A 15,752-nucleotide genomic window follows, 5' to 3' on the forward strand; every position below is an offset into this window, starting at 1 on the left:
GATGTTTTTGAAATCCATTGAAAATAGATGAATGCTGTGAGGATGTTGTTATCGCCTGATAGGGTGCGGGCATTCTTTCGACCTTGGAAGAGAAAATATATTAAATGCGGTTGAGAGGAGGCAGCGCAACGGCTATTCCAAGATTATTTTGCTGAAAGCCATATTTTTCCATCAGACACCTTTCGTAAACGGTTCCGGATGTAACGATAGTTGTTTCTTCGCATTTTGAACGGTGTTATAGTACATAACGAATGGTTCATCCAGAAACCCAATACCCTCGGTCTATGGGGTTCACTCCAATACAGAAGATGACCGTTACGATATGTATACTCGCCTATGGAATTGCAACGGATCTGTGAGGACCTATCCCTTTTTTTATTTTTCCCAATTTTCTTTTTTTAATCATTTTTAGGTTTCGGGTCAAGTGGGACCGGGTTAAGTCAAGTGTTCGGGAATTATTCTCAACATTTTGTATTTATTATTTTGGGACACTTTGAAAATCATATTTTATTTTTGGGCATTATCGTTATTACTTTCTGGGATATTTTGGTTTTGGGGCTTTTAGGCGATTTTTGGTCTTTAGCAGGACCCACTTGGACTTTTGGGATATTTGTGTGAGTGTTTGGGCATTGTTTGCCAAACATCTCTCTTCTTCATCTCCTACGTTTCTTTCTCTCGCCTCTCTCTCTCTCTCTTTTCCATGGCTTTTCATTTCTTCAAGCTTTCAAGCTTGATTTTCTCCTTTTTCTTCTTGGATTAATGTCTTGCCATTGAAGGGAGAAAGGTCAGGGACACCAAGGGCTTCAAAACCCTTACTTTTGTTTTGAGTTCAGAGCATTTTGAGATTTAAGGGTGAGTTTGAAGTCGGATTTTGGGGCGGCCATAGAAGGGTTTATCGTTTTCATCGTCATCCTTGTCAACCCTTCAAAGTTGTAGCTCGATTGAAGCACTTTCGTTTTTGGAGTTTTGAGATTTTCATCTCAATGAGGTAGGGGTGTGTTGCGTATGTAAGGTTATATTTCTTTGAGTTTTGTGAGTTTAGATTGTGTATACATGCATGTGTGTGTGGGGGGGGGGGGGGTATTTAGAATTCTATATTTGATTTAAAGAAGCTTTAAAATGGCAATTTAATGATATGGTTATTGTTGTTATGCCTAATATATTTATTGGATTTGTTATTGTGATATTAGTAGGTAGCTAAGGTGCTTACTTGATTTTGTAGACTTCATGTATGTATATAAGTGTTATGTTTACTTTTGAGGTGATATGGATAATATGGTGCATTGGTGTTATACTTACTTTTGAAATTATGTGAATGATGTTATAGTGTGTTGTCGAACACGGAGCACAAAATATAGAAGTGTGTACTGTGGCCAAGTTTAAATTTAGAAAATGCCACTACCGCTTCCAACTAAAAATATAACTAGAGTGAGCAAGGATCGTCCTAAGGGAAAGGAGGTGTATTTGTGCTTAGAAATTAATGTCAGGTTAGTAGGTCGAGTGATCAAAGATGGTGGATGATTGATTAAGTAAACTAAAATGCAATTAAGATTAATGCAAGCAAATAGCAATCGAGAAAATAAGGAAAAGATATAGGAGAGAGGTCTTGGGGCTTAGAGTCATCACTAAGCTTCACTTCATCAAACACTAGCAATTGTACATTAATAGAGAAATTTAAATTGCAACTTGTGTGTGTATGACATTAATTGAAACTAAGCATAAATGAAAAATAAGTATAGATTGTCTAGCCAATTTTAATAAAAAGTACAACCTATTAAATGAGACCAATATCCATTCAATAAAATCACAATCAATGCACGCACAAATATCTAGAGACATACACTCTTTGCATTCACAAGTATGGAACATCAAGAAACAAGAATGGATTGGTCACCTACCTAATAAATTAAAGCAATTACACTACAATTAGGTTAGAGACATGAAATTAAACTAATTAAACTAGAGATGTGATACAATCCATCAAGAAACAAGAGTGAACCATCAAATAAATCACAAGAGTGTTCCATTAAGCACCATGCCTTAACCATTACTAGATTAACATCATCAACACACATAGACATTGATCAATTTCATTAAATCTAGAGACAAAAATATGAACATCAATTCTAGCATACATAGACATATGACTAGAGCTAAATGATCAATTGAAAGCATTAATTCATACAAATCAAGTAGAAATCACAAGATCTATATTTATTCATGGTCAAAACATCTATTACAACTAAAATTTCCAAAAATACACAAAAGTTAGGTTTGAGAAGCATGCCTAGGGTCTATCTCTAGCCCCAAGAAAAGGATTTAACCACTCATTGTAGTGGTCATGGAACCCTCAAGGGCTAGCTTGGAGGTTGGCATTATCATCTTCATCCTTACTTTCTTCCTAAAACTCTAGTTCTAGAGAGAGGGAAAATATTTTATATAATTAGTAATATCTATCTCTCTTGGTATGATACAATAATATTCAATAAATCAATTACATACTCCTTTGAGTAAAGACCAAGTCAGAATTACAGCCTATGATTGGAGGAAATTTGCAGCTACACAAGTTAGGTAGAAATCGGCGTGCTTGGGAATTAGATAGCTCACTGCTAGCAGACATTTCGATCGATCAAAGATTTTCGATCGATTGAACACTTAGCTTCGATCGATCGAAGCTGAAGTGGCTCGAAAATATCTTCCAGGCCTTGTCCAATTGGCTGAGCTGGCACCGCCTCATTTCGATCGATTGTCGACCTCTTCGATCAATCGGGATTTCTCTTCGATCGATCGAAATTCCTCTGGTGCATTTTTCTTGGCTTCTTTCCAACTTTGCTCCTTAGCTCCAAAATTGAGCTAAATGGCTATTGTTAGCCAGTTTGAACTTTATTAACCTAAAATAGGCAAAAATACAAATAAGTATCTAAGACATGAAAGTAAGATAGATGAATGGACTAAAATACCTTAGCTTAGGTTCTAAAATGCATCATATTGGAGCACTTATCACACCCCCAAACTTAGATATTGCTAGTCCCTAGCAATGAACTCGAAGGAAAAGAAAGAAATAAACAACTTAGCAACTATGAACTAGAAAGCAATAAAAGGATAACACTACTTTCGTAGGGAACATGATTGCATTTAGCATATGCAACAAGCCTTTTGAACCCCTAGGTTACCCCTAGTGGACGAGTGAAGTCTCGTGAAGGTTTCCAGAAATGATACCTACAAACATTGAGCTCTTTCTCACAAGAGAGACACCAATATACAAAACAAGCATCGGGAGAAAACTACCTCAAGTATGCAATTTTTCAACTCTTTCCAAGCAATCTCCTAAAATCTCAACATCAAGCAAGCAAATATGGTCTTTCACACATCAAGAAAATGATTATGCAAATCAAAACAACTCTAGAATCCTTTTTAAGTGAACCGGTATCAAATATGTTGTTATCTAAGCCAACTAAAGAAATGATTACATCCTTACCCTCAAACTAGTACACAAATCTAGTACCAATCATAAAAAAAAAAAGAGTGGCCCTTTTATTAAAACTCTATTCATTTAGGTACGCTTATTCCTTTCACTCGGATTTTTTTTTTACTATCCAAGAGGATCAAAGATGGAAGCATGGTGCAATGTAGTGATATATTAAGCTTTCTAGCAATCCATGAGGTCGAGCGTTAGGTTAATGACTCCCAAACCGGATGGCTCTAGGGCATTAGGTGTTTAAACACCCTAAAGACTTACAAGCTCAAATCGACTAGGTTACAAATCAAAACTATCTCTATCTAATTATTTCCCACTTCTCACCTTTTGGGAGACGTCCTCACTTTTTTTTATTACTTTTGCAACTTTTTTTTTTTTTTTTTTTTTTTTTTTTTTAACCTAGAGTTTGGGCTCTCCACCTTTCAGCGCGAGAAATTTAGTGCTTGATGAGGCTAGAATCCTGGCTACCCAATGAAAAGGGTTTGTTATCCACTTTTGTCAAGATGAAAGTTTTCAATGCACTACTAGTTCAATTGGGATATAACCAAATCAATAATCAACAAAGAATGTACCCCACAAATGAATGCTAGTGTGCGCTTGTGCTAGTGTAGAATCCTAGAGTGAATCCCAAAACAATCACAAAATTAAGATGATGTGGACCACAAATGCAAGCAAGATATTAATTTTTCAAAAATTTTACTCCTAAATGGCATCCACAAGGCATATCACATGCATAAAAAGTAAGTGCGATATGTAAAGTATGCAAATACACCCCCAAACTTAATCTGTGCATTGTCCTCAATGTACAAAGAAATAATAGATAATGGAGAGAGTATACCAAATAGGTGAAGCAAAAGGGACCCGACAACGGAAGCTTAGCTTTGGAAGGCGCACCCCCAAACTTAGATTCCGAAAACCTGTTTGAAAATGGTCACACTAGCAACTGTCAAAGCATATGTATTAATGATATAAATGAGCAGTGAAACTGAGAACTGGGTAAAAATCATAGCATATAGCGTGTAAAGATCACAACATCCAAAATTAATATCAAAGATCCAAAAATCCATATATATAATATAAATGCAAGATCAAATATTGACAAATCAATGTACTAGTGTAATGGAAATATTAATATCCAAAAATATCCAAAACATCCAAACAATATCCAAATAAATATCCAAAACCAGTGCAAGTATCTAAATGGTGCAAAAATATCACAGTCATAGCAATGCAGGTAGCAATGAAAGGTAATGAGTAGGAAACAGAGAAAATGGGATCAGACGGTAGGATCTAGAGTAATCATGTCTGCAATATGCTGCAGCATGGCAGACATCTCGGTGCTGTGGTGAGTGAGAGAATTGGTAAGGTCAGTGCGCAATGCGCCTAACTCATATCTCACCTTAGCTATATCTGCTCACAGCTCATCCGATCGCCGAACTAGATCATCGTGTCTCCCCACCAAGTCGTCATGTCTCCTCACAAAATCATCATGCTTCCTCGTGACATCTTCATGCCGCCCAGTCATATTAGCTCTGAAAAATATGAAATCTGTGTGCAGCTGAGCTACCTCTGATCTGTAGCTAGAATCAGTGCTAGTATGAGCTATTGGCTCAGTAGGAGGGGCATGTGAAGGGCCAGTCTGCTGAGATGCACCAGGTACATCTGGCTGGGAGGTAAAACCTGAAGTGGTAATGCGACGTCTCTGCCTGGGGGGAGATCTATCTGCTATATCATCCTCTGGAGCATCGCCTGTTGCGGCTGTCTGTGCTGCTGTTCTCTGTTACTGTAACTGTAGTCTCTTCATATCCCTGTTTGCCCTGTTTTTACGACATGAATTGAAGGTCTTATTCCACCGGGCCAGATTGTAGGCTCTCTTCGATCGCTCTGCATCAGGCTCTGGAATCTCCTCGAGGTTAAACTAATACCCCTGGTCTAGAAGAAGTTGTGTAATTAAATGGCCAAAACGTAAAGGCCAGGTCTCTGCTCTAGTGCTGTGCGTGTGATGCAAGTTTTTCCAGAACTTGTGCATAAGCTCCCATATAAGTGTATGAACAGAGATCCAATACCCCTGATCTAAATAATATAAGGCCTAAAAGATCCCCTCTCGCCTCTGAGTGCCATGGCCTGTAGGGAATGCATTAAAGTACAACACTGAATCAAAGAACTAGTACCAGGGATCAATCTCGACCCGGTCTGCAAATCTGTGCCCCTCATATGCTATCTGTGGAGATAATGTAGCTACCATGGTCAGCTCAGTGGGAAAAAGTGGATGTGTAGGGTAAGGAGGCTCCTGAGTATCATCAACCAATGGAGAAGTGTGAAGGCAGCGACTAGCTTTAACGACCCGGTCATTTTCCTTCCTTTCCTTTTTCTTAGATTTTCACGAATATTTTTTTTTTTCCGTTGATCTTTTCCTTTCTAAGTTCAGCTTCTCATCACTTAGTGTCATCTTGAGTGCTCGGGGATGGTTTTCGAGACTCTTTTCTTTGGATTGACAACTTCCTTTGAGGACCGAGTCATTTTCATATTTTAACTTTTTGGACACTATTCACTTTTCGTCTTTTTCCCTATTCTGTCTTTTTCCCGTTTGTCACTTTGTTGGCATAACCTCACTTCTTGTGTTCGGAGTTGGTTTTTGACTTCACGTATCTTCATTCTAAGTGGTTTTCATGAAATACGTATCTGTACTTTTGCAGAAAAGTACTCTGGTTGCTCCCGGTGTCTATAGGGGCATGGATGCACAGTTCTTCAGAAACATTTCCATTTCTTGAGGTATTTTTCGTAAATATCTTTTGAAAATATTTTATTTCAGGAGTTTTTAAGAAAATATTTTTTTGGAAGATATTTTCATTCTGGCCAGTTGTGCAGTTTGTACTTTTTGGAGGGGCCATTGTGCAATTAATGAAAGTTATTGCTAAATGCCTTGTTTTGAGCCTGGATCCTCATACGGGATTCATTTTCACTTTTTGTCGAGTCGTGTACTCATGGAATTTCCTTCTGGTTGTTTTTCTCCAGTTTCAGGGTTTCTAAACCCGGTTTGTGCTAAACTTATTTGGTGCATATCTTTCTGCTCGGGACTCAGTTTTCGACGCCGTTTCTTCCGTTATTCATATTTTCTTATTCTACTTCTTTTTTGTTCAGGGAGTTTTATCGTTTGAGCATGTCTGCTCAAATTTCACTTTTCCGAACCCGGCGGGGCCCGTTTGGGACACTTTTAGGTTTTTTTCTATAAATAGGAGGTCTTAAGAGAAAAATTCAGATTTTTCTCTCTCTCTCCTCTCTCTTGGCCGGTAGCCATGGCAGCCAAGGGGCTACCACCCTTCTCTCTTCTTTTCTGGCCACTTTCTTTAGGTGAAAAAGTGTAGTATCTTAGTGTTTTATGCTCGCCTTGCCATGCTCTACCTTTCCCCCTTATTAGAATCCGTTTTTGGCCATTTCTTGAGTTCGGGTTTGAGGTCAAGTTGTGATTTTGATGGGGCTTCCTTAGGATTCTTGTTCACCGTGTTGTCCCCGACAAAACCTAGAAGTTTCGTCGGATTCGGAGCGGTTTCATTTTGGTGGGGATTTAAGATTTCATCTCAAATGGAGGTAGGGGGTGTTATAATTTCATTTGTTTGTTGTCTTGCATGTTTTTGATGCTTATATAACTTGTATGCATGTTTTTGTTCATAATCTAGAATTTAATTTAATTATTTTCTATGGTTAAGATTTAATTCTCATGATGATGAAAAACTTAGAATTAAATTGTGGCATGCTAAATTTTTTTGCCTTGATATGTTTGTTACCATATATTAAATTGGGATTATTTGAATAAGAATTGTACTTTTTATTTAATAATTTTGTTTGGTGAGAGTTTAATTCCCATGGACGTACCTTACATGGAAATAACTTGTAATATGTTTTTAAATTAAGTCTTGACATGTTCTTTAAAATACTTGAATTTGAGAGCATTTGGATGAATATGAAAATCTAGTGATTTTAATTAAAAGAATTAATTAAAATCTATTTAGTGATTCTATTGGCTTAATTAAGCTTTTAACTTGATATTTGTGATGACTAGGACTTGTGTACTAGCATATATTAATTTAGGACCATTTAGAGTTGATTTGGAAATTAAAGATTTAGTTATCATGATTTAATTAAATTCTATCTTATTGTTCCATGGATTTTAATTATGTTGTAAAAGTTGTTTCTATATTTAAATCATGGATTTGGACTTGTTGTGTATTCACTTAGTTGTGTTTTAAGTATTTGATAATATTGTTGTTATACTTATATTCATGAGAACATGTTTTCTTTATGAAATATATTGTTGCCTTGTGTAATGTATTGCACACTTTGTAATTGACATTATATATGCCATTTTAGAATTGAAACTCTAAGGCATGAATTGTGTGGTTCCAAACTACTTGTGCATGGAAGGTGGTTTTCGTGCATTGTATAAATTATGTATAAGTTGTGAACTTATTTGGTTTATTTTGGAGTCTTAGGACATTGTTACAAGTGATATGGCTAGAGTTTGGCTATAGTGCGGGAGGTATGAGTTCTCCCCAATTGAGATAGTGCGCACTAGGGTAGTCTTCCCAGCGGGTTAATGCCCGGAATAACCATTTTGTTCTTGGTTTAGTCCGAGACGTGATGTCCAAGTCTTCCACTATTTGATTTCGAATTCAATTCCAAGTTGACAATCATATTTAATTGTGACTTGTGGTTTTGACTATTGGTGATTTGATGTTGTTAAGTATATCCATACTAAATTTTTATATTTAGTTGTTTTCACACTTTTAGATTTCAAGTTGATAACTTAGAGAATCTATGTCTTGATGTGTGGTATCAGAAATTCTAATTGTACTAAATTGTTATATTTAGTTGTTATTGCATTTTAGATTTCAAGATGGTAACCTTGAGAATTTATATCTTGTTGCTTTGTATAGCATGCTCCTATGTTGTTGAAATGGCATGAAGGATGTGATTTATGCTAGAAATGATTTAAAGTAGTTTAGGATGCTCCTCGACTCTCACCTTTGACATAGACGTTAGGTGGCATGACCCTTTTGAATTGTTTCATGTTGTTATAAAAATTTATAAAGAAATCGAGTCGATGCATGCTCATTCTCTACAAGTAAACTTGTTTACTCACCCCAAAGTTACTGGGGGTATTGTTTAGGTACATGATTCAAGATCCGAAGATTTGCACTTGCCTTGGGTGATTTGGAGATTTGAAGTTCCTTTTAAAGCATTCTTGTTTATATGCAAATTTTAGCATGTTTAAGTCTCATTACTGATGTTGTAACACTTAGTTGTGTTCAACATGCCCTTTTTGCCTTATTTTATGTAAAGTGTACTTAGATACACTATTTGGGACCTATTCGATATGTATGAAATGAGGCTAAGGGCCACCAACTTTAAAGTTCAAGTGTATGCATTTAAATTTCAAGTTTTGCATTTGAAATGTACTTTTATCAACCTTTAAGGTTTGGCATGTGAATTGGAGTAAATGTCATGTAATGAGGCCATGGGCCATTGTAACATATTTCAATAGGTAAAGTACACTTGTTGACATGCTTACATAGCTTAAAATCATGTTTTTGGATCAATTTCATGTTGGGGTTTGAGGCTTGGGTGAAGCCTTAACTTTTCTCAATCATAACAGGTCATTTAGCAGCCTTTCGAGGAGTTTTGGTCGTCCGAAACTCCATTTCGGTCAACCGATAGCTTTTGGTAGCTTCACTGCACAGTAATTCATCAATTCCAGAAGCCATTTTCAACTTTCAGGGCCATTTCGGTCGACCGATGGCCTATTTTGGTTGACCAATGGTTCAATTCGGTCTACCGAACCAAAGACTCCTTAAAATCATGATTTTAGAAAATTTTCTATCCAATTCGGTCGACCGAAACTCTATTTCGGTGGACCGAAATGGCTTGAACATACGCAGCTGCCTCTTTAGTTTTGTTTCAGCATTGTTATTCCGACTTCAAACGGTCATATCTTTCTCATTTCTAATCCAAATGGGGTGATTCTTGAGCCTAAGTTCATGGATTTTGAGTCATATTTCCAATGGTACCAATGTCATTCTTAGATTCAAATCACAGTGGAAGTTATTCATGTTTTAGTGAGGTAGTGTCAGTTTTCGCTTTAACCGGGAAGGGGCATTTTTGTGGGATTCTTGGCCAATATTCTTGGAACTTCTTGGAATGTTGTGAAGTGACTAGATTAGGTTGTATTCAGTTTGTTTGACTTATTTAGAGTCAAGTTTCTCTTTTTAATTATGAATTGACCATTTTGCCCCTTGGTTAATGGATTTTGTTTGTTTTGACCTTTGTTTCCGCTTTCATTTCCTTTGAGTTCTGTGACTTCATGGAAGGTCACATTGGTGTCTTGGGGATTATTTATATCTCTATAGACTTTGGTTTTATCTTTCACTTCCGCATTTCGAATCCGTTATCGGATCAACTTTCGGTTCATCACTTACGCACCGGGTTGAAAACTTGGACCGTCACACTAGTAGCAGCTATGGCCGAAAAAGAAATATCAATCTCCTGGCCTTCTATGGTAGTGTGTAAAAGAAATCTGCCATCCTCATCCATCCGGAGGCACTGGTAGAACAGAGTAACCAACCGGGGATAGACGACTGTGTCTGCTGGAGTCATATGGCATCAATGCCCCGCCTCACAAACTCATCATAAGACCACTTGGTCTAATCTAAGGTGGAGAATAGATCTCTACCAAATCTATACCCAGTCTCCCGTGCCTTATTGGCGTAAGACTCAGCGGGGACCTCTCGGATAATAGTATGCTCAGCGTTCATGGCAGATGGCTCAGACTGGACTGATGCCGAAGATGAAGAAGAAGAAACTGGGGATGGAGGCTATGGAGCTCTGTGAACTCTTTTCCTGGCAAGAGTCTTTCTTCTATGCTGCATCTGCAAAAACGCAAGTATAAATCAGTGCACAGGTATAGGATAAGGTAAGCAACTGATAAGGAAACAGAAAGCATGTCTGAATCAGATAAGAACAAATAATAGTCAGGAAAGATCATGCATGTGCAAGAAATGAATAAGAAAGCTTCAGAATCATTATCCTACATGCCTCAGCTAAACAGAATAGATCATATATGCAATAATGGCATAGAGGGCAGAAAAGTCACATATGAAACATTCAGAGCAAAAATATGATCAACATGACAAGCATAAGCTGTGATATTTATAAATGATGCACGTGCATTCACAAACCTAAAACTCAAGTGGATGCTGCAAAGATATGACAAGTAGACCCTAGGATGACATCGTATCAATTCCTAAGCAAGAATGTCTACAAGTGCAATAGTGAAGATCAAATACAGTAAGAAGGATAACATGGAGCATATAGGCATGGCAACTGTCAACCTAAGATTCAAGAAACAGGCTGTCATGTAATAAAGACTAAGTGAAATACACGGTTGCAAAACACTACTATCCAAGGCATGTTATAACAAGCAAGTTCAAGAATGAATCCTGAACATGGTATGTAACTAGATGGCATATATCAGAATGATGCACATAGAACAACAACTCCAGACAAAGAAATATCCTATACTGCAATGCAACAAAATTAGCATCCTATGATCACTCATGGCTCGTAACCTCTTCTAATGCTTAAATGAAGCAGAGAATGGTTAAATACTGAGAATACAAGAAGCTTACCATCGATCTGGAAGTCAGAATCTCGACAGGAAAGAACCTCGGTCATCAAGAATAGATCACAAGTGCAAGATATCAAGACAATGGCATGTAAACCAATAATCATCAATATCAAGCAAACACAGTCCTAACTTGGTTCAAATTGAATTTCAAAATCTCGAGTAAGTGCAAGAATTGATACTAAGGCTAAAGAATAGATACAACTTCCAAATCATGAATTGCAACTTAAAAATCCATAACACCCCCAAACTTAGTCAGAAATCACATCCAAGAAAACAGGCTCAAAAGATGCATAGCAAATCTAAAAAACTGGCAATGTGATACAAATTGTGTGTGCAAAATGGTGTATATACAAGTAACAGGTTGCTATTATTCCAAAGGGCACACAATTATTCAAAAGAGATCACATTAGACAAGTTTCAAGGTCATTTAAGCAACAATGGAATTAATTAACTTCAAATAGATGGGTGAGAATGACAATTCAACTCAGTTTGCAAGAGAAGATTAAAAATCATCATAAGGAATGTCAAGAGACATTTATGCCCTAGCATGGAAAGAATCAAGAATTATATGACAAACAAGTTCAAAGGCACTTAGCATTTACAAATGGATGCAAAGGAATCGAATGGAACAAGCTTCAACTCAAACAAGGGCATTTTGGTCAACTTTGGAATTTCTCAACACTTTTGGGGCAAAATTGGAATTTTTAAAAACTTTGGGGTCAAAACATTCAATTGCATTGTAGAAAAACTTCATGACAAAAATCATGCAATGAATGAATAACAATAAAAGGAATCATGCAACTCAACTTCACATTTTTCAAATAAATTTAAAAAATTTCCCCTTTTAAACATTTGAAACCCAATAAGCTTCAACTCAAACAAGGGCATTTTGGCCAACTTTGGAATTTCTCAACACTTTCGGGGCAAAATTGGAATTTTTGAAAACTTTAGGGTCAAAACATTCAATTACATTGTAGAAAAATTTCATGACAAGAATCATACAATGAATGAATAACAATAGAAGGAATCATGTAACTCAACTTCACATTTTTCAAACAAAGTTCAAAAATTTCCCTTTTTAAACATTTGAAACCCAATAAATGCGATCACAAAGCATTTTAACAATGAAAGATCATTTTACCAAAACTATGCACTCAAATTAATTAAAACTTTTCAAAGAGGTCCATTTGAAACATTTTTAGGCATTGAAGACAAGACTTAGCATTTTCAATTCAAAAGCACAAAATTAAATCAAGTCATGCTTGCAATCTATTTAGGCAACTTAGAACACATTCATGCATTTCATTTTAAAGACAAGCAAATGAGACAAGGTGGAACTATGCTCACAACAATTTAAACTTTCAATGCCATTTAATTTTCAAAAATATATTAAGTCCAAAAATATTTCTTCTTTTGCAATTAACTTCAACATCTAACTCTGAAAAGTCTTTTCACATTCCATCTCAAATTCCAAAATCAAACCACATGCCCTTTTGGATTTTAAAATCAAAGTTTCAAAAATTTTTCGAAAATCCGGCATGATTTCCCCTTAAAAGTGGACATCCCAAAAATTTTCAAACACATCAAATAGCATGCATTTATCATTCAAGACAATCAATCAACTTTACATTCAAATCAAGGGACACCGCCCACAATCAATCCATAAAACCAATTCAATTACCTATTCTCCTTCTAGACTGCAACAACCATATTTCATTTTCTAATTTCGAGGTTTGCCCATCACCATTCAACATATATCAAAGTGTAGTCCAAATCAAATGTTCCAAAATAAATTTTTTAACAATTTTCAACAAAATTTTCATTTTATTATTATATTATTATTATTATTTATTTATTTTGCTTTCTAATTTTTTTATATATACAGGAATATATACAAAATGACAATTAAAATGCAAATCTAAGTAAAATGGAAATGGAAATAAAAATAAAAATAAAAAAATAAAAGCAAAATAAAATAAAAATAAAATAAAATTGGAACATACCCGACTCAAAGAAGTGAAGAGGAGAGTGAAATGAAGGGATTTGGGCGAAAAGGGGATTTTTCGAGCCTCGCCAGAGTTGGAAAAGATGACCGGAGAGTCGCCAGAAATTTTAGAGTTCGCTGGAATCAGAGATTCGAATCCTCCTTGGCCTAAATCGGCCGGAGGTGATGGAACCTAAGAGAGAAAAGAGAGATTGGAGGGGGGAAGAGCTTGGCCGCAGGCCAGAAGCTTTTTGCCGCCTTCAATGGTGGTGTGGCGGTGGCTCGGTTACTTGGAGTCGCCAGCGCTTGGAGAAGAGAGGTGGAGATGGTTATGTGAGAGTGGCCTGTGGTTGAGGGAGTGAGATGGTGAGAGATTGAGAGATAGATGGAGAGAAAGAGAATCGGGGAGAGAGAGAGAGATGGGCGCCGAGAGGGAAAAAAAGAGATGGAGGAAGAGAGAGAAGAAAGAAAAGAAAAGAAAAAGAAAAAGAAAAAGAAAAATAGGAGGAAGAGAGAAGGAAAAGAGAAGAAAAAAAATATTAGGGTTTGGGTGAAGTTGAACGGCCAAAGGGATTTCCGAAAAATTCAAATGACGTATTTTCAATCGATCGAAGTACTTCGATCGATTGAACCCTTAACTTCGATCGATTGAAAATGGACTTCGATCGATTGAACTTAACTTCGATTGATTGGAATGGAATTTGAAAGGTCCTCAACCCAGGTGATTTGATCGATCGAAGTGGAGTTCGATCGATCGAAATCTCACTGGCAGTACTCAAAATGCAGGAAATGGCTCGTAAGCCGGATTTTTCAATTCATCACATATTTAGACGACGCAGAAATATATGGAAACAAAAATGAGGGAGGAATAAAGTTGTTAAACCCTACGAAATGCACTAGTCTTTAACGTCTTTAGCAAAACCTTAAGCTCTTTTAACCCAGATCAAAAATCTTGTTATGCATTCCCTCCTTGATGAGGTGAATGGCATTTTGAATCCCACCCAACAAATCCTTCCCTAAAGAACTTGTTGGATTTGACTTAAAGAAGATTAATGGTCCTTTATCAATGCAACTGTAACGCCCCGAATTTTCTAAATAAAATCATCGATTTATTCAAATCAAAATACATCACTATACACCCAGGATCTCAAGAAAAAAATATCATTTTATTGATACAGAATCATTTTCCTCAAATAAATACACAACATCTCTAAAATAAATTAAATAATTCCTCAACACCAACTCTTTCACCTAAGCCCACAACTAGCAATCCAAGATCATCTTTGGTACCTGAAACTAAAAGGGAGTGAGATGGGGGAAGTCCCAGTAGGAAAAACCATAACAAGGCTTTCAAGAAGTTTCATGCAAAATTAGTTTCACAAAAATATACATATACATTTGAACAAAATACATATATGCAATTTAAACAAAAGAGCAGTCACAAAATATTTGAAACAAAAGTATCCAGGCCATTAAGGATATGAAGAACCCTACGCTGTAAAATAAATATGACTGAATCATCTGAGCATACTCTCGGCCCTCACTGTATGTCTCGGCGCCTCTCTGTGTGTGAGTTTCTTCTATTTTCACTAATTTTTTGCGTTCTCTGTATCATCTCTAATTCCTTACCAAAGTCCCAATATTTACAGGAAATCCCACCGACACTCAACAAATATCAATGACACAAAAATAAATGGACCCCTCCACCACCTTATCTTCCTTATCATTAACTTTCTCTTTCTTACTTTATCATCACTTTCCATATATAACAATGTAACTCCACTCTTCACATATACAGCCCACGTGAGCAAAAGAAATCAAGTCAAAAGATTTTTGCCACACAATCATTTACTGGGCCCCACCAATACATTACCATTTCCTTTAACATTTCCCACTTTCGGCACCTTCATCTTTTTACTTCTTACCATCTTCATTCCATTTACAAAGCACACAATAAAAATATATACAAAAATCTACTCATTAAAAATCTAAAGAGGGACCCGCCAAAGAAAACATTACCAATTTTCTTACTCTCTATCATTTCGCTGCTCCCTTCCTTTCACCATCAGATTATATATATATATATATATATATATATATATATATATATATAATGTAACAAAAAAACCAATTTGCTCTCTCTCTATCTCTCATTCGGCCAGGTGTTCCCTTCCATCAGATCAAGAAACATAAATATACAATGTATACAATTGTAACAAACTTAATTCAACCCACCTTCCTCCTTCAGCGAACCAAACAATTTTTTTCCCATTTCTCTTTAATTCGGATGAACCTGCCCATCTGATGCAATATATATATATATGTGTGTGTGTGTGTGTGTGTGTGTGTATCATATATATTCAATTGCAACATAAATAAATCAACCCAATAAAATCCCATGTGGGTAAAATCTCCAAAATTAATCAGTCAATCTTTATAATTAAAAATCATGAAATAAATAAATTTCAACTCTTAAAAATTCGGATTGTCAAATTCTCCACCACTTAAAAAGAATTTCGTCCCGAAATTCAGATCCAACAGTCTTCGTATACCCGAAAACAACAAAAGTGGCAAAAGAAAATCCAAAAATCCTTACCTTAGGCGATGCG

This window comes from Cornus florida, unplaced genomic scaffold, assembly GCF_030987335.1.
Source record: "Cornus florida cultivar Cherokee Brave unplaced genomic scaffold, ASM3098733v1 CherokeeBrave_3.0.0_Hap2_Chr09, whole genome shotgun sequence".
Classification (NCBI taxonomy): domain Eukaryota; kingdom Viridiplantae; phylum Streptophyta; class Magnoliopsida; order Cornales; family Cornaceae; genus Cornus; species Cornus florida.